Source organism: Hippopotamus amphibius, chromosome 9 (genome assembly GCF_030028045.1).
Source record: "Hippopotamus amphibius kiboko isolate mHipAmp2 chromosome 9, mHipAmp2.hap2, whole genome shotgun sequence".
In the NCBI taxonomy this organism is placed as follows: domain Eukaryota; kingdom Metazoa; phylum Chordata; class Mammalia; order Artiodactyla; family Hippopotamidae; genus Hippopotamus; species Hippopotamus amphibius.
The window spans coordinates 3,373,939-3,391,680 of record NC_080194.1 but is presented as its reverse complement, the minus strand read 5'-3'; the positions used below and the strand labels follow the sequence as shown (position 1 = coordinate 3,391,680).

Below are 17,742 nucleotides of genomic sequence, written 5' to 3'. Positions count from 1 at the left end.
CCTTTTGAAACATAGTGTTTACCCGAACACGTCTGCCTAACTCTGCAAACGTATTTGACCAAAAATTAAAAATAAAATAAGTAAATTGCGACCAGAATGAATCCACAGACGGGGTGATGTGTAGGGGCTCCCAAGAGCCCTATTCAGATGAAGCATCCCTCCCCATGCCCCCTTTGGCAGCCCTCCACCCCAATTTCGTTTTCTAGATCACAAGGTACTCCTGTCTCAAAACCTAATTTCCGCACAGACTTAACCAGCAGTGACCTGCCACGTGAAGAGCTTTAGTGAGAATCAATAGGCGTGGGTCTGTGGCGTGGGCTCCACGCCTGCTGCATATAAAACACCCTGGCAGCAAAAGCGAGATGGATGCTGGCAAAACACCTGGGGCATCATAGCGCCGTGGGGCCCCCTGCCCATTTTAAAGGTAAGGTGACGGCTCAGAGACGCTTGGTGACTTGCCCAAGGTCACACAGTGATGTAGAGTCAGAGCCCATGTCCTCCAGGGTTCCTGGGCCGGGGCCCTTTCCAACGCACTGAACCCCCTCTTTGCTGAAGCCAGGCTGCCCTTTGTTTTATGATCTAGGTAATAAACCAGTCTGTAGTGCCTGTGTGGGCAAAGAGAGAGATGGAGTGAACTATTAATTAGAGGCTGGCTTTTAGAGTCCCTGAACGGGGTTAGCTAGAGGAGATGCTGTCAGAGCAGGGAGAGAGATGCTCTGAGACATTTGCTGAGCATCCATTGTGGTCCCGTCCCAGCCTGATGGGAGGTTCAGGAACGGAGACGAGCGGGTCCCTGCCTGCAAGTGTGGGAAGAGACACACGTGAATTCAATTCGAGGCTGGCGAGGCGCGCGCTTGGCTTCCCAGCACACTGTGCTCTGGGAGTGGGTGGGAACACGGTCTTCTCCAAGCCTGACCCTGGCAGCCTGGCAGATGTGTTTATTTCTTCCTTTTCCACTTGGGAGGCAGGCGTCTGGCAGGGTGCTTAAGCAGGCAGCCCGTGGGGACAGACTGCCTGGGGTTCAGATCCTGGCTCTTACTGTTGAGGTCTGTGCTCTGAGGCTTACTACGTATGCTTCCATTTCCTCATCTGTAGAATGGGGAGAGGAATGGTACCTGTTGCATGGGGTGGTAGGATGTTGAGGCCTTAATGAGATAGTCCACTTAAGGGCTTAGAGCCCTGCCCGCTCCAACAGACTGAATAAGCAAGCAATTTGTAGTAACTGTTAGTTTGGGGAATCTTACCAACAGACTGAATAAGCAAGCAATTTGTAGTAACTGTTAGTTTGGGGAATCTTACATGGGTGTGTGTGTCTCCGTTTAAAAAATAACTTCGGGCTTCCTAGGTGGCGCAGTGGTTAAGAATCTGCCTGCCAATGCAGGGGACACGGGTTCGATCCCTGCCCCAGGAAGATACCACATGCCACAGAGCAACGAAGCCTGTGCACCACAACTATTGAGCCTGTGCTCTAGAGCCCGTGAGCCACAACTACTGAGCCCACGTGCTGCAAGTACTGAAGCCCACATGCCTAGAGCCTGTGCTCTGCAACAAGAGAAGCCATGGCAATGAGGAGCCTGTGCACCACAACGAAGAGTAGCCCCCACTCACTGCAACTAAAGAAAGCCCACGCCCAGCAAAAAAGACCCAACACAGCCAATAAAATAAATAAATAAATAAATAAATAAATAAATTTATATATATAAAAAAATAACGTCTATCCTTTTTTCTGATTATAAAAGTCACTCTTATACCAATGCCAGCTACCTAAAGATATCCTTTGGTAACATTTTGCTGTAGTTTTTTCCATTTTTATCCCTGTGCATTGTGTGTGTGTGCGTGTGTATGTAATTGGGCCTGTAATGTCAAAGTATAATTTTCAAAAAATTATAAATCCTGTAGAATCACATGTACATCTAGAAAGAACACAGGTCAAAGACTGATTTGACCCATGAAGGAGGGGACCAACAGGAGATGCTCACTGGTAAAGCTGGAGAATTAGAGAAACAGCGGATATGTAGCCGTGGGAGAGAGGATACTGGAAGGAGATGGCTGGATTTGCTACACAAAGGTTAATCCTAACCGTTGGGTTATCTTTTCTACCAGACCAAAAACGTCTACAAATTCACAGGTAACTTCCCATGAGTTAAAGTTACATTTGTCTAGAATCCCCTAGATAATCCTCCCTTGGGCGAGTCTGCTAAACAGCGCTCCAGTAGGATGTTGAAAATTTGGTTATCACTTATCTTAACAGTATCTATGCATACTCTCTGATCATAGGCTAGAAAACCACACACCTTGCCTTCTACACTTAAAATCCCATCACATTCATTTTCAAAAGAAAGCTCTGAGGAAGGACCTGGAGCCCCAGCCCAGCTTGACTGAGGTGCCCACCCCCTCCTCAGGGTCCCAGAGCAACTGCATTTTATTGTGTTCCGTCCGTTTCCCTCTCTCTCTCCCCATCTAGATGAAGTTCTTGAGATCAGGGGTTTGGTGAGCTGTATTGCCTTCCTCATCCTTCTCTCACAGGCACCTCATAGGCGGCACACGGTGATTCTTCCGACATGCTTGTCAAGTGAGCGAACAGGCATGTTAAGAGGCCTGGCCTTTGTCAATTGCAGAAGGTGAAGCTTGCTGTTTGGACAAGCAGGGCTCCTCTCCAGGGCTGGCCATGTCCTTCTGTTGAGTCAGAGAAGCTCCCAACCCCCACACAGTGTCACAGCCTTTCCACCGCTCCCATCCCCGATTCTCCTGTTTAATTGTGTTTGGAGGGCTCTACACACTGGGTCTAGAAAACCCGGCTGTCTCTTCTCTGTAGGACTCTTACGACTGAGCTCTCTGAGTTCCTAACTTTCTACCCTAATCAAGATCTTAAAGGGGTAACAAGTTCTCGGCTACCTCCAGCTGTGGAGGGAGAGGTGTGATGGAAGGATTAATCTCTGTGCTATGAATTTTAAAGCTCTCTTGTTCCACGTGTTGGGAAAACCCATCAAAATGCTAATAGGTCTGCCATCTTACCTCCCGCAGACCCTTTTCTGCATTGGAATATATTTACAGGGACTTGAGCAGGGAAGAATTACAAGGAGTTGGGGTGCCTTCTTCTCAGATGCCATCGCAGCCCTGTGGGTTATAAAGTCTGAATTAATAGCTCCACGTCGCAGAGGAGAGCTGTAGTTGGCCGTGGGGCTGGCCCTTTAGTGATGCGTTCTCAGCTTTTGGCTTCCTTGCTAGCGGCAGGGAGGCCAGTTTGGAAATCCCTCTATTACCGTCGAGTGGATCTTTAATACTGCTTCTCTCAGAGGCAGAATATCCTCTGACGGGTGTGCCCATAGGTGTATGACTGACGGCACAGCAGATCCCCGTTGAGTTCAAGGTCTACAGTGTGTCAAGACACATTTGGTACCAAGGTCAGCTTCAGCACTGAGACAGTCTTAGCTCTTCTCGAACCCAGTGCTAGAAGCGCTGGATTGTTCTTGAAGCCTTTGAAACGCCAGGTATCTTTGTTCGAACAGCGCAGTGGCCTGAGAACTTCTCAGATGCATCCTCGGGAGGACGGACACTATGCGGTTAGCCTAGTGCAGGCTGGGCTCGGGAGAAGTGGCTCTGAGACTTTGGCTGTGGACAGAATTGTGGGTCCTGGTCTCCCCTCTGCCTGGTCCAGCTCTGTCACTGCAGACAAGCCGCTTGACCTCTCTGGGCATCACTTCCTTCCTTTGCTAGTGAAGAGGAGAATGCTGGCCACTTGGGGCAGGAGTTACGGGACTCACATCTCTCATTTCTTTGTTCATAGAGATGACGTGGTGGAGCCAGGGCCAGGCGAGCCAGGCTCCATCGTCAGAGGTCCGTCCCTTAAACCATTGGGGCTTGCGGGTCCCTCCGGGACCAAATGCTGGGCGCTTGCCTGGCAGGTCTCCTGGAGCCCCAGCTCCTTGTGAGAATGAGTGAGCTTTACTTAGCAGGCACTGCTGTTGATTCTGTTTCCCTTTCTCCACGAACTGTACCACTGTTTAGACACATAGAAGTCCTGTGGCTCGGGCTCACTTTCCTCCTCAGTAAAGTGGGAAGAGTGGTGATACTCTCCTTGCAGTGGGGGAGGGAGAGGAGTGAAGATCGGATGTAAAGTCAGCTCCGGCTGATGCATAGCCCTTGTCTTTACCCTCCTCAGGTCCCCACAAGTGCTTCCGGACAGGCAAGCGGGGAAGCGGGTGCAGGGCAATGCCCGCTGGTGACGGGGACCTCACCAGTTCTCCTCCCTGCTCTGTCGAGCATCTTGGCGGTGCTGCCTGTGGCCTGTCTCCAGGTACTATAGGGGAGGGCACGAGAGACCCTGGCTGGCATGTGCGGAAAAGCTCCAGACCTGACGGCAGGTGCACAGAAAGGGAGATGATCACCAATGACAGTTGTATTGAGAATAAACAGCTTCACATGTTAATTTATGGGGTTGGTACATCCCTCTTCTGGGCCCTTCCGCCCTCTCGCCAAGCCACCAAGAGCTAATGGACTTAGATTGGGAGTCCCTCGCCCACTGGGCAGACCCTCCAGGGCCCTTGCTAGCAGTGCCAGAGCCCGCTGCCCTGTGCCCCATGACAGGTAGGCAGCGGCTCTCCACTGCCTGAGCAAAAATAAATCATAAGTCCCAGTCTTCCTGAGGACCTCACGGCTCCCACTTCAGCCCCATTGTGACCCCGGGGCACAATTAACAGGCTCCTTCAGGGACTCCTTATGGGAACAGAGGGCGATGGGGCTGAGTGACAGGGCAGGTGGCCCTGGGAAGCGCTCTCCCTCCCCCAGCGAGACACGTGCAGGTGGAGAAACGAGGCTGATGAGCTCAGGCGGCTTCATTAAGGGCTGCGCGGGGAATGGTTGAGACGCGGGCGCGTGCCGCAGGAACTCGTCCTGAGCAAGCCTTGGCTCTTCTCCCTCTCCCCCACCCCCACGCCAACCCCCGCGTTGCTAATTTAACACAAAGCAAAACAAAGCCCCAGCTTTGCTTTGGAGCCATGAACTGCAGAGCTTTTATCCATCAAGAGGCGATGCATCAGGCTGGCAGTGGCCCAGCCTGGATCCTGTGGCCTGGCATCAGTGTGGGGAGGGGGCCCGAGGCTGAGCCGGCCTCTGGGACTCGTTGAGGATGCGGCTGTCCCTTCAGAAGGGTGACTGGTCCACCTAGGGTGGCTAGCGTGTAGGTGGGGGGTGATTTCTAGCAGGAGCTAGCCAGGAAAAGGCTCGTCCTTGAGCAGATCACCTCCTGCCCTCCCTCCTTTCCTTGCTGCCTCTGCCAGGAAGACTTCCCAGCTCTCCACCTCCTCTGGAATCCTACTGACTTGGGATCCTAGGGTATCAAGGGGCCCGAAATCAGTCATCTCCAACATTATCTGGAGACACTATAGAAACGATCAGAAAGTCCAGCTGTTGTGAATTGAGTGGTAGGATGTATATATGGGGTGTCGACTCCATCGTCTGAGTATAGACCCCCGAGGGAGGGAGGAAAGGGTCCGAGGAGTATGACTTGGAATCACTGACCGTGGCCACCACCCTTTTCACAGAAAGCAGCAGAAGTTTCTACGTCACATAATTCCTGGGGCCTCCGAGGGCTCCTTCTCCGCTGAGCGCTGTGGGAATCCCATGCAATCCGTTAGCTCATCTAATCCTCAGCTCAGGCCAGCGAGGTAGGACTGTGATGGTGGGATAAGGAATTTTCCCGAGGCCCGACGGGTGGCAGGTGGCCCAGCCGAGATTCAAACCCAGACCCGTGGGATAGGCAAGCCTGGTCTCTTGACCACGGTGCTCCCTGCCGTTCGATGCTGAGAGCGCGCCGCCCGCCACCTGCCCTGCCCCACATTGCAGAGAGGCAGCAGGCTCTAGGGGGGACTTTGTGCCCACCAGGCCCACTCACAGGTGATCATCCACACGGTGCTATGCTGTCCACCTAGCCTGAGCCCTCAGCCGTTTTAGGGCCCCCCCAAATGGCATCTTTGCAGGGGAGCATGGGACTTCCATCTGCAGTTGGCCTGTCCTGGGCCTGTCGCAAGCTGGCCTAGGGCACACAGTTCGCAAACCAGCTGCCCCTCAGACTGGGGCTTGACTCAGACACAGGACAGCTGTGGTCTCCTGGTGGCACTGTTCTTCCCACTTGGATCAGCCGAGGCCAAGGCCAGAGGTCACGCTGACCCCTCCTTCCTGGGGCCTCCTCTTGTAGCTCCACAGCTAGAGCAAGTGGCGAGATGGGGTGGAGCCGGAGGCTGGCAGTGGTCTGACTGAGCAGAGCACACTCATGGATGCAAGAGGCTCAGCCTCTGGGGGTGCAGAGGAAATTACACAGGTAGTTGAGAGTCATTCATTCCCTCTCATCCCTATTAACCTAGTTCTGCCTTCCCGCTTTTCATTTAACTCATTCTTTTATAGATACATTCACCTTCCATCTGGCCTCCTATTCATTTCTGCATTTCTCCATCCATCCACGCATCTATCCCTCCGTCCATTTCTGCTTCCACGCATCCCTGCATGCTTCATTCATTTACCTCTACCTTTCTGCAGGCGTACTTGCATGTATCCATCCATTCATCATTTTATCCCTTCAACTATTCATCCATCCCTGCAACCAACTATAACCTAGCTCCTCTTTTTCTCTTCTACCATTCAGTTCTTGTATAGATCCATTCTCTACTCATCCATCTATCCATCTATCATAGCAACTATCCATTCATCCAACTGTTAGTTGCTGAGTCAGGAATTGAAACCACAGAGGGAGTTAAGACATTGTCCCCATCCTTCAGGAACTCATAGTCTGGTGGATGAGAAAAATCACATGAACCAAAAAAAGATATTCTGTACTGTGATGCTGACTTTACTACCTATGCACTCAAATTGTTATAGGAGCCCAGAGAACAGGGATTAATCATGCCCATGGAAGTCTGGGAAGGTTTCTCAGAGGAGATACTGAAAGAAAGTTCTTCAGGATGGGTAGGAGTTTGCCAAGTGATTTGAAGAAACTGGGGGGTGCCGCAGTTCAGGATTAGGAAAGGAAGAACGGACTTTCAGGCAGAGTGAACAGCAGCGAGGTTGGGCTGAGTGTGTTGGTGGGGCGTGTGAGTCCAGGTGAGTTCAGTTTGACTGTGGGGTCTGTGCGTATTGCAAGGACCTGAAGATGGGCCTGAAAAGGCAGCTTGGGATCAGATGATAAAAGGCCCCGTGTATGGGCAAAGGGAGGACAGGGAACCCACTGAAGCAGGAGAGAAAGACATTTATGGGCTCAGTCTGACAGCAAAGGAAAGCTTGGAAGGAACAGAGGCTGCAGGCCAGCAGGAGCCTGTTTGCAGCAAACAGATAGGCAATGATCAGGCTGAGCCCAGGCAGGGACCGGCAGGGGCAGTGAGGATGGAGAGTCAGGGATGACTTGGGAGACGTGGGATGGTAGAGAAACAATGACTGGGAGAGGAGTGAAGAGTCTTTGATCTGGGTGTCCCGTGACACAGCATTGTGTGTATATATTCTATTTCAGTGTTAAAATAGAGCAGGAAATGTCAGGGTAGACAGTTAAGTCTCTCATCTGGGTCACCCAGGACACCGAAGTGGCTGTCAGAATTTTTCTTATAAATTTATTTTAAACATGCAGATTTGGTTTGCTTGGAAGAAAGAAGAGGAAGAAACTCTAAGTTTTGAACTAAACCTTTTAAAATGGGAGCACCTGGCCAATATCATCACTAACTACCATTAATTAAGCTCTTACTATGTATTTCATGGATTCTAAGGCACCCTTTTTTTAAACAAAATATTTTAAGGTCTCTGAAACCAAGATGCATCATACAAAAAGGGACATGTCGTCATTAATTAGCTTAACAGGTAGCGTTTCTCTTAGAAGTCCATAAAATAATGGCACAATTAGAACTCACGGAGTTTTACATTCAAGAAGTAGGGTATCGTGTGCCAAGCTCTCGGCTGAGTCCTGCGCACACACTCCTCATGTAGCCTCACAATGTCTTAGGAGGCATCAGTGGTTGTTAGCCCTGTTTCCGAGATGAGGAGTTGAGGTATGGAGTCGGAAGGTCGTTTGCTCAAGGTCACAGAGCTAGAGGTGGACTCAGGATTCCAACCTGTGCCACTTCAAACCCGAGGGCGGCAGGGATCTTTGTACGAAAGGAAGAGCCAGTCTGGGGGCCGGAAGAGTGGCGGCCTCTCCTTTCCACGGCACGAGACAGCCTGGGCAACGGCGACCACGTCACCCAGCCCACCATCTTTCAATGCTGCCTCTTGTCACCCAGCCCTAAACCCTGGGATTCTTTTCCCCGCTCCTGGGAGGGGTCGGGTCCAACATCTGTAGTGACCTCCCTCCCCCACGGAGAGGAGGGGGCTGGAATGAGATCTCAGGGGACAGGGGGAGGACATTCCGAGCCCAGCTGGTTTCCCTCACACAATGCAGATTTGCTTAAATGGGAATTAGGATCAGTGCTGGGTTTTGCCTCTCCTGGCAGGCTGGTAATAAACTAATCTCCTCTTAGGCTGCAGGAAGGCAGAATTCCATCGAAGACAGGAGACAGCTTCAGGCTCAGGAGGACACAACCTGAAAAGTAATTTCGTTATTGACGGGCCTTGCCCACACCGCCGGACCTGCAGCTCCTTCCCGGCGTGGCTGCAGCCTTTAATTTTGCTAATGTGTGACATGCACCCAGGCTGCGTGGCGGACGGGCACACTTGACATTAATACGTGTTCCTCGCGGTCCCCAGAGCTCATAAAAGCTCATTATCAGTTCTGAGCCCGTACATGTAGTTGCCGGCTCAGGTGGGCCGGGAACTGGGAGATGCGCGGGGGTCTATAGAACAGCGGGCGTCTGCCAGAGCCGAGAAATGAGCTCCTCCCTCATCCAGGGGACGCGGCCTCCCAGGCCACCGGGAAGGGGGCAGAAAAGCAACTCTGTAGGCTTGAACCCCGGGTTCTAATTTGCATCCAAGCACAGGGGCTCCTGCCGTGCTCTTTGAGGGGCGTTGATCCAGTATTTGGGGAAGCAGTTTGTCAAGGGTGCTGTGTGCAGAGCCTCTGCTCCGCCATCCCCCTTCTAGGCACCTGGGCTTTGGAACTGCATGAACATATCCACACGGAAATGTGGGCACCAAGGGGACCGTTACCACAAGATGGTACCGGCCCGGAGTGGGAATACCCACCTATCCATGGCGGGAGAGGTGAGTGCCCTGTGGTCCACACCTAGCACGGGATACTGCGCAGCTGTGACAGAGACTCCAAAAGTGCACGTGTGCTCACTCGAAGGGGTAGACATGATATCACGGATAGCGGGGGTGGTAGAACATGCTTGGTGAGATCCCGTTTGTGTAAAAGGTCACACTGTCTGCATGTGGGCCCCCATGGACACATGCTTATACACGTACGTACACACGTGTGATTACGTAGAATATAGCCTACAAGGTCCTATGACAAAGATTTTACAGTGGGTCTGTGAAATAGGATGAATGAGTCTAGAAAAACTTTCGCCTTTGTAGGTAAAAATGAGAATTATGTACATGTACACCCATATCCGCGTGTATATGGGAGTTTACAGACATGGATACGGTGCGGCTGTACCTGTATGTGGATGTGTGTACGTGTCATGAATTCCTCTGTCTGCAGCCTTCGTCTGGCCCGTGACCCTTGAGGTCCCCTGGGCTGACACTGCCTGGGTGGACATCTGAGGCAGAAATAGCCAAATAAGACGAGGTCACATCCTCCGGCAAAGCCCTGTTCCCCAACAGTTAGCAGGGAGTTCTGGGAACTTTTATGCATAGGGTGCACTGGTGTTGAGCTCTACAGGGTAGACCTTGAACTCACTGCTCTCTGGCTTGCGCCTCTCCCATCATGGAGATGCGCTTGCTAGGGACCTACTTCCCACGGACCTGAGTGTTGTCCCGGCTGTGCCCTTTGCAGCAGTATGACCTTGGGCGGGTTGACGCCTCTGAATCCATCCTGGTCTTCAATCGTGAAGTGGCCATGCTTTCGGGACTCTTGTCATGATTATTTGAGACCACAGGAAACGATCGGGCCTTCTGCTGTGTGGCCGGTCATTGGGGAGGCGGGGATGGGGTGCTTGGCCCCCCCGCTCCTGCTCGCTGGTAAATCTTGCCCTTTTGCTGCTGAGCCGGGCATGTGAACAAGCTAGTCCTCTGGGACTGGCCTAAGCCTTGGCTGGCAGGTATGTGGCCTGGACATGGTGAATTTGATCTTCCCCCGGCGACCTGGGACTCTTTGTCAAACGGACGGGGGGAGGCGGGGTGGGGAGAGGGGCTGGACGTGTGGCCCCTGCCTTCTGGGGCTGAGTTGTTTTCTTCACCACCAAAGATTTCTCTGCTTATTACTTATCTCTTCATGGATACCAGATCTTGAAAGTATTGGTCTGCCCCAAAGCCTGCATTCATTAGGCAATGATTAATTCGCTTTTGCACTTTCAAAATGACTCAGAAAGCCTTTTTTTTCTGCCTGAGGAAAATGGAGTTCCCACACCAGGTTGCATATATTCCAGCTGGAAGCAAAGCGTCGCAGTGGCAGCGTGCTGCTCTGATTAGCACGCTCTGTGTCATCTTGGGGGCACTGTGCAGGCTCCCGGGCGGATTTTGGAAGACTGAAAGTACGCCCTGGTCCCTAGGCTCTGGGGTCGCCGTCCTGGGACCCTCTGTGGGATTGGGTGCTTGCTTCCGCCTTTCTCACCACGGGGGTCCTGTCTGGCTTCTGCGTCTGCGGAGGTGGGAGGAGAGGGCGGGTGCGCATCTGGACAGAGTGGCCCCCGGAAGCCACGGGCCCCCCATCCCTCGCCTTTTTAAAATGTATTCCTCTCTTCTCCTTCTAGAGCTTATCCTGAAGCCACCGTCAGGAAGAGACTTCAAGAGAATCTTGACACCCCCGAAAGGAGAAGGCACCCGTTGAGAGAGGTATGATTGGCGACATGGGGGCGTGGATCTTAACTTGTTCAAATAGGAGGGTCTCATCTTCTCTATTCGAGTCTCTTTTTGAGTGAGAAAGCTCTCGGCTCATGCTGGAGGGTGCAGAGCAGGCGAAGGGCAGCTTTCCTCTCGTCCCCGCCCCCGAAGTTTGTTCAGGGAGGGGGAGCAAAGGTGAGGGGTGAGGAGAGAGAGGCTGATGCCGAAGTGGGGTCTCACAAGACTGGGGGCCCACTGACGGGGCGGGGGGCCGAAGGCCGTGGTCGGTCCTGAGTCGATCCGGGAAGTGAGGGTTGAAGGGCTGGAGGGAGTGAGCCCTGCAATGGAAAGCAGAGCTCCTGGGGGCTCACGGAGGTGCCACCTCTGTCAAGGACCCGCCCTGCGCCTCACGCCTGCCCCGCACCCACTGTGGTCTTGGGCCTGTGGGAAGGAAAGACCTTCCTAGGGTGACTCCCACCTCTTTCCCTCCCCCATCCCCTCTCCCCATCCCAGGACTCTCTTTTTGGATAAAGTTTAAATCCACAAGGACCACATTCCATGATGGAATTGGGAATGGAAAAGCCTGGGTCTGCTTCTTGGGCTCTGGGAGCGTCTCGGGCTGCCCGGCACTGGTGAGGGGTTGGGTCGCCTCGTGGAAGGTTCCTGAATGAGGAGCCAGCACGTCTGTCCTCTGCTCCAGTCTGTGCCTCCTGAGTCCTTACAAACCATTTCACTCGCTGGGCCTCATTTTCTCATCTGTAAAGTGGGACAGCAGTGGTTCCAGGACCAGGGCAGGTGTGGGGGCAGCAGGGAGGCAGAGGTCGAGGCGGGGGCTTGGGCACGGCTGTGGGGAGGAGGGGATTTGAAAGCTTTGAGGAGATTGGATCGCCATTCTCGAGCAAAGGATGACTCAGACCCTCAGTGGAAAGACCACAGGGTCTGAGGTGCAGGTGGAAGAGTGTCTTGAGTCCCAGCTGATCAGAAGAGTCAGATTAACCAACACTGAGGTCTTCTCCTTGCCAAGGGCGGGGCTAAGTGCAGTCCCGGCACCAACAGCCCTGTTATCACCTCCATCTTAGAGAAGAGAAAACCGGGCCTCAGAGAAGGTACGTGACTTGCTCAGGGTCACACAGCAGTAAGTAATGGGGCTGATTTTGAAGCCCCTCCCTGAACTACCTAACCATTCTTGTGCATGTTGCTTACCAGCTCTATGACTTGAATCTTAAGGTTAAAAAATCCTTGAAGCCAAATCACCTCTCTAAAATTCATTTCCTGAAAAAGACATGAAAGTGACTTCTTTCCTAGAATTTTTTTAAACTTCGGGCTCTTCGTAAAACCTCTGTGGATCTTGATTTCCTGATCTCTAAAATGGGCACATCACACTAATTCATGGGGTTGTACTGGGGAGAAGATGAGATGAGGGAGCTGCTCCCCACACCATCCCTTCCCTCCCTGCCGTCCCCGTCCTGGGGCTGCTGTGAGCGTGGATGGGGTGTACACACTGTAACGTGCTGGGCCCGGCCTCCTGAGGACGTTTGCAATTTCAGCTGCCTCTGGTGCCCGTGGGTGGGAAGCACTTGGCCACTTTCTGGGTCACTGATCTGATATTCACCTGGTCTCCGAGCTCCCCCTCTTAACTTTGGGTGTGCCCCCTGGCTGGCCGGGATTAGTTGAGGCTGGAATCCAAGGCAGGGTGGCCAGGTCCTAGCAGCAGATGAAGCAGGGCCCCGTCAAAGCCCACCCAAGTGGACGGTGGCGGAGGAGCCGCGAGGCCGGGGCCTGGGGGGCTTCTCTCACTCCCTCGACCGTGTCTGTGTCCCACAGCTCACCCCGCTCCGCCAGCCGCCTGGGCCGTCATCTTCATCGTAAGCCTCCTGGCAGCGGCCGCCCTGATCCCCGCAGGAAGTTATCACCTTATCACAGAGCCTGGCTCCCCCCTGGTTTTCTTAATCAGGGGAAGGCGCTCAAGTGAGACAGAGAAAGCTCAACTTCCCCGGGATCTTTCCGCAAGGGTTGTTTCTCCACCAGGGGAAGCCGTAGGCCCCGGACGAGAGGAAAGAATCTCTTTAAGTACAGAAAAAAGCAGCAAGAGGGCTCTTGTTCTTGGTTTACCTTCGGCAGGGCTGCTGAGGGAGCAGAGTGACTTCTCCTGGCCCCTGTTGTTAGGAAACAGAAGTGTTATAGAGTCACAGGGAGAATACAGACATGACCACGAGCGACAGGCAGACAGACGTGAGCTGCTGTGGGAAACGTTTGCTGGGGGCTGGGGGCCGGGCTGGTGGAGGCTGGGTCCCAGCTCTGCCCTTCAGGAGCCGTTTGACTCCGGGTGAGTGTTTTGAGCACCCAGAGCCTCAGTTTTCTTATCTATAAAATGGGCAAATTACATGCCCCCCCCCCACACTAGGTGGTTGTGAGGGCCAGGAAATCGCCAGTGTGATGCCCCTGTGTGCCTCGAACGAGGGCAGCCCCCTGGAATAATGTGGGTGGACTCCCAAAGTGACCTCCTTGAGGAGGCTCAGGCTCTTGGGATGTGAAAGCTGGGTGTTTGTGACCACACCGTGGGGTTGCCCTGGAGACACATACTTCTCTCTGTGCGTGGCCTAAAAAAGGCCTGAGAGGAAGGGTCTGGGTTGTGTCAGCTCTCTGTTCTGACACCCCTAGGGCACGGGGCCATCTCGGGTGTGAACAGTTCTTCCTGAGCCTTTATCCCATGGTTTACACGTCACTCCTGGTGACCCTTCCCGGACCCTCTCTGTGGGTAATCACTGAGCCTCCCCACGCCCCAAGAGGCGGGGCTTCAAAAGCTCTTTTTTAAGTGAGGACAACGGGGGTTCAGAAAAGGGGCAAATTATTCCAGCGTTCACCTCTAAAGAACAGCAAGGTTAGGACCCAAACACGGGGCTCCTGCCCTGAGGACAGTGTTTGCCATCACACCCCATAGCACCCACAGTGGCCTCAAAGGCACCCCTTCACACCTACAGAGGTGCCCTCTGTGTGTCCCTAGGGACCCCCCCCCCAGCACCACAGTGGCTCCCCATGGTGCCCACGGAGGCGCCTAAGGCATTCACGAAGCACCCCCCGGGACTCACGGCATCACCCCGCAGCACTCCTGGCGGTCCGTCCTCACGTGTCTGCAGGGCACCCCTCACGCCTGCAGTGACGTCCCACAGCTCCCATGCTGCCACTGCTCCTGCGTCCTCCACCCAGCCCTGCATGGAGTTCAGAGCTCAGGCAGAAAGGGGAGTCCCTTGATGTTTTTATCTCCCAGCCAGCCCTCTACAGCAGGCTGAGCAAACGAGTGAAGGCAATGTTTAGGAGGCCTCCGGATCGTCCTCCTGCTGAGATCTGACAGCGGGAAGCAAGCGGCTGGTGGGGGTGGGTGGTGGTGAGGAGGCTGGCTGCCACCCCAGCGGAGCCTGTACCTACTTATGTATGTTTCCTTTTGTTGCTTGTGCTTTTGGTGCCATATCTAAGAATCCGTTGCTAAATCCAGGGTCGTAAAGATTTACCCCTGTGTTTTCTTCTAAGAGTATTAAGGCTTTAGCTCTTATATTTAGGTCATTGATTCACTGTGAGTTAATGTTTGTATTTGGTGCGAGGTAGGGGTCCAACTTCATTCTTCGACATGTGGCTATCCAATTACTCCAGGACCGCTGTTGACGAGACTGTTTTCCCTCATTGAATAGTCTTGGCACCCTTGTTGAAAATCCATTGGCCATAGATGTATAGGCTTATTTCTGGAGTCTCAATTCTATTCCACTCGTCTGTATGTCTGTCCTTATGCCAGTACTGTGCTGTTTTGATTACTGTTGCTTTGTGTGTAACTTTCGGAGGAGTATTAGTATATTTTAAAGCTCCCCAATGTGCAGCCAAGGTTTTGCACTACTGGTGTTTAGAGGAATATGAGGCACAGTTAGGGAGGCTAGTTGAGAGGCTGCTGGAATGATCCAGGGCAGTGCAGGGTGGAGAGGTTGTGGCCCTGAACTAAAGTTTCAGCCATGGGGTTGAAGAGGCCATGATGGAGTTGAAAGAGGTCAGTGAGGGAGATATCGTGATTCTCCTTGATTCCAGGAAGGCTTTGGAGATGCCAGAGGTGAGTGTAGAAGCCAGTGGTCCAGGTGAGCTTGATTAACCTCTTACCCACCCCAGTGTGATTTGCAGGAAGACCTGAGTCCCAGTCCAGCTCTGCTCCACTCTGTGTCCTTGGGCAAGTTGCTCAACCTCTCTGAGCACCATCATTGCCTCTGTAAAGTGAATTGATACTCTCTGCCTGGTCATTCAGAGGGTTGGATGTAGGTCAAATGGGTCAGCTCTGCAAAGGCTGGAAGGGACTTAAAAGCAACCAATGGAATGCTTGGCAGATTCTTACCCCCAAAATTCCTGCCAGGTGGTTTTATTATCTGCCTAACCAGGGACTCGAGTCTCACAGCCTCCACTGCAGCCTGTGCTGCCTTGGGCCACCTTCGGTTGCCTCTGACAGGTTGACGTGTCTTCTTGTGCTGTGTTGAAATCTATTTTCTTGTACCCTCCAACTTCTTGCCCCAAATCTGCTTTGTGGGGCTGCAGGAAACAAGCATCACCCCTTTCCCTCCCAGCCGTTCTCCTGCATCCCCACCCCACACCTTCTCACCTGCTGGCTTCAGGGTCGTGCTTGCCTCCGCCTCCCTCTGAGGATGCAGGTCTGGGTGCTCTCTGGACTTCTTGCTCTCCTGACCCTCCTCCGGGCGGGCTCTGGCCTGAACTCGGCACTTTCATAGTTCAGCCCTCAGAGCTGAGGCCAGAGCTCCAGCTGTGTTGTGAGTGCAGCCAGGATGGGTGGGACCATCTCCTCCCTCAGCCCAGAACTTGTATGTCTGTTCATGGAGCTGAGATGGCATTGGGGTCCAGTGATTCCCACATCCTGTTTGGACTCAAGCTCCCATCTTTTCATTGACCAGGTAGAAAAGAGAGTCACTCTTGCTATTTGCATCACGTTTTCCATGTGTTATTTACAAATCATCATACAGTTTAATCCAGGAGGGAGAGCATAGCTTTGGTATTAGGTGAATTTCGGGGCTGTTTCTTAGCTTGGGTAAATGAATTCAGTTTCCTCTTCTGTTAGATGAAGACGGTTGTTACAACTGCAGTCTTGTGGTCAAAATTAAAGGAGCTGACGGATATCAAGTGTGTAGCCCACTGCCCAGGAAGGAGACAACATTCCAGGAAGTGGTGGATCTCATTACCGGCGTCTCAGTACCGCCCTTTTTGTCCAGTTCTGACTGGTGGGCACAAGCCCTGAGTTCAAGTGCAGGAAGGGGTCGCAGCCCCAGGCCCCGTGTCCCTCCTGGCTCCCTCCTCGCTCTCTGGGACACGTCTGTGAGGGGACAGGATGGCAGGTTCTCACCACCCCAGCTTCCTCCTTACTCAGCTCAAAGTCTGCCAGAACTTTCTGGCCTCGGGCCAGCCCTGCGTCCACATGTGACTCATGACAGCAACCTGGTCCTTCTCTGCCTCTAGGATATTTTCCATCCCAAACCTTTTCCTTCTTTTCTTTGTCAAGTTATTTTAAATTTGCACAGGAAGGTTCATCCCAGGACCACACACCCGTTGTCCCTGATGGGAGGCTTAGCCGGTGGAGTTTTTCCCTCTGAGGTGCCCCCTCTCCCTGACCTGGGTGGCTGTGAGAGCAAAGCTAGGCCGACCTCTCACTCTGTGAGGTGACCACTCCTCGACATCATGGAGACATAATAATAAGTCTAAACTTCCTCACCTAAAGAATGAGAAAATCATTGCCTTTCTGTTTGTGCAGCAAAAATTAGCAAAACATGCCCTTAAAAGGCTTTATTATTTTTTTAAAGTAATGACCTATATCCACATTGTGAATCACAGCTGAAGAACTTTCAAACAGCCAGATGTGGCAAAGAGGGAGGGAGTAAAAACCCCATTTTCAGGTGCATGTCAGCATCAGAGAGGGCAAGTGACTTGGCCAAGGTCACACAGCTGTGAAAGGAGATGGGCTTAGTCTGCGAGTCTTCCGACCTGGACGGGTGATCATTCTGCTCTACCCCGCTGCCTCTTTTATTAGTTGAAAGTGTGAAATAATGTATTTTAATGAATAGCCTACAATTAAAGCCTACACACTGGCTGGCAGTGCTGCTTTGGTGGCTGCGGTAGCCTCTTATCTGCCCAGAGCTGCTGACGTGGGAAGAAATGAATGGGGCCATTCCCTGTGCTTTGGGGTTTGCTGAGGTGCCTTCCCTTTCTGGACCAGGGGCAGGGCCACGTTAGGAAAGAAAGGCACTGTGGAATGGAGGGAGGAGATTGGGCTCTGGACTCGGAAACTTTTTTTTTTTTTTTAAATAGACTGTATTTTCTAGAGCAGTTTTAGATTCACAGCACAATTGAGGGGAGAGTGCAGAGAATTCCCACGTTCGGTCTCTATTCATCCCTACATACCCGTACAGCCTCCCCCACCACTGACATCCTGCACCCAGTGGCACATACGTTACCATTGATGAACCTGCACTGACACATCGTTACCACCCACAGCCCATACTTTACACTGTGGTTCTCTGTCTGTGTTGTACATTCATTCTATGGGTTTTAACAAACGGATAATGACACGGTTCCACCATTATAGTATCATACAGAGTAGTTTCGCTGCCCTAAAAATCCTCTGTGCTCCACCAATTCATCCTTCCCTCCCTACTAAGCCCTGGCAACCACTGATCTTTTTACTGTCTCCATAGTTTTGCCTTTCTCTGCATGTCACAGAGTTGGAATCATACAGTATGGAGCCTTTTTAGATTGGCTTCTTTCACCTAGTAACATGCATTTAAGGTTCTTCCGTGTCTTTTTATGTTTTGA

The 17,742-nt window shown here is 52.5% G+C and overlaps 1 protein-coding gene across 6 annotated transcripts in view; it reads left to right on the top strand.

Moving 5' to 3' along the window:
- TSPAN18 (tetraspanin 18) overlaps positions 1 to 17,742 on the top strand; it is a 190,843-nt gene that overhangs the window by 22,642 nt on the left and 150,459 nt on the right. For all 6 annotated transcript variants that reach the window (XM_057750109.1, XM_057750108.1, XM_057750103.1 and 3 more), the window contains exon 2: positions 10,827 to 10,908. The gene's annotated coding sequence lies outside the window, so the exon portion shown is untranslated. The remainder of the gene's footprint in view (positions 1 to 10,826; positions 10,909 to 17,742) is intronic.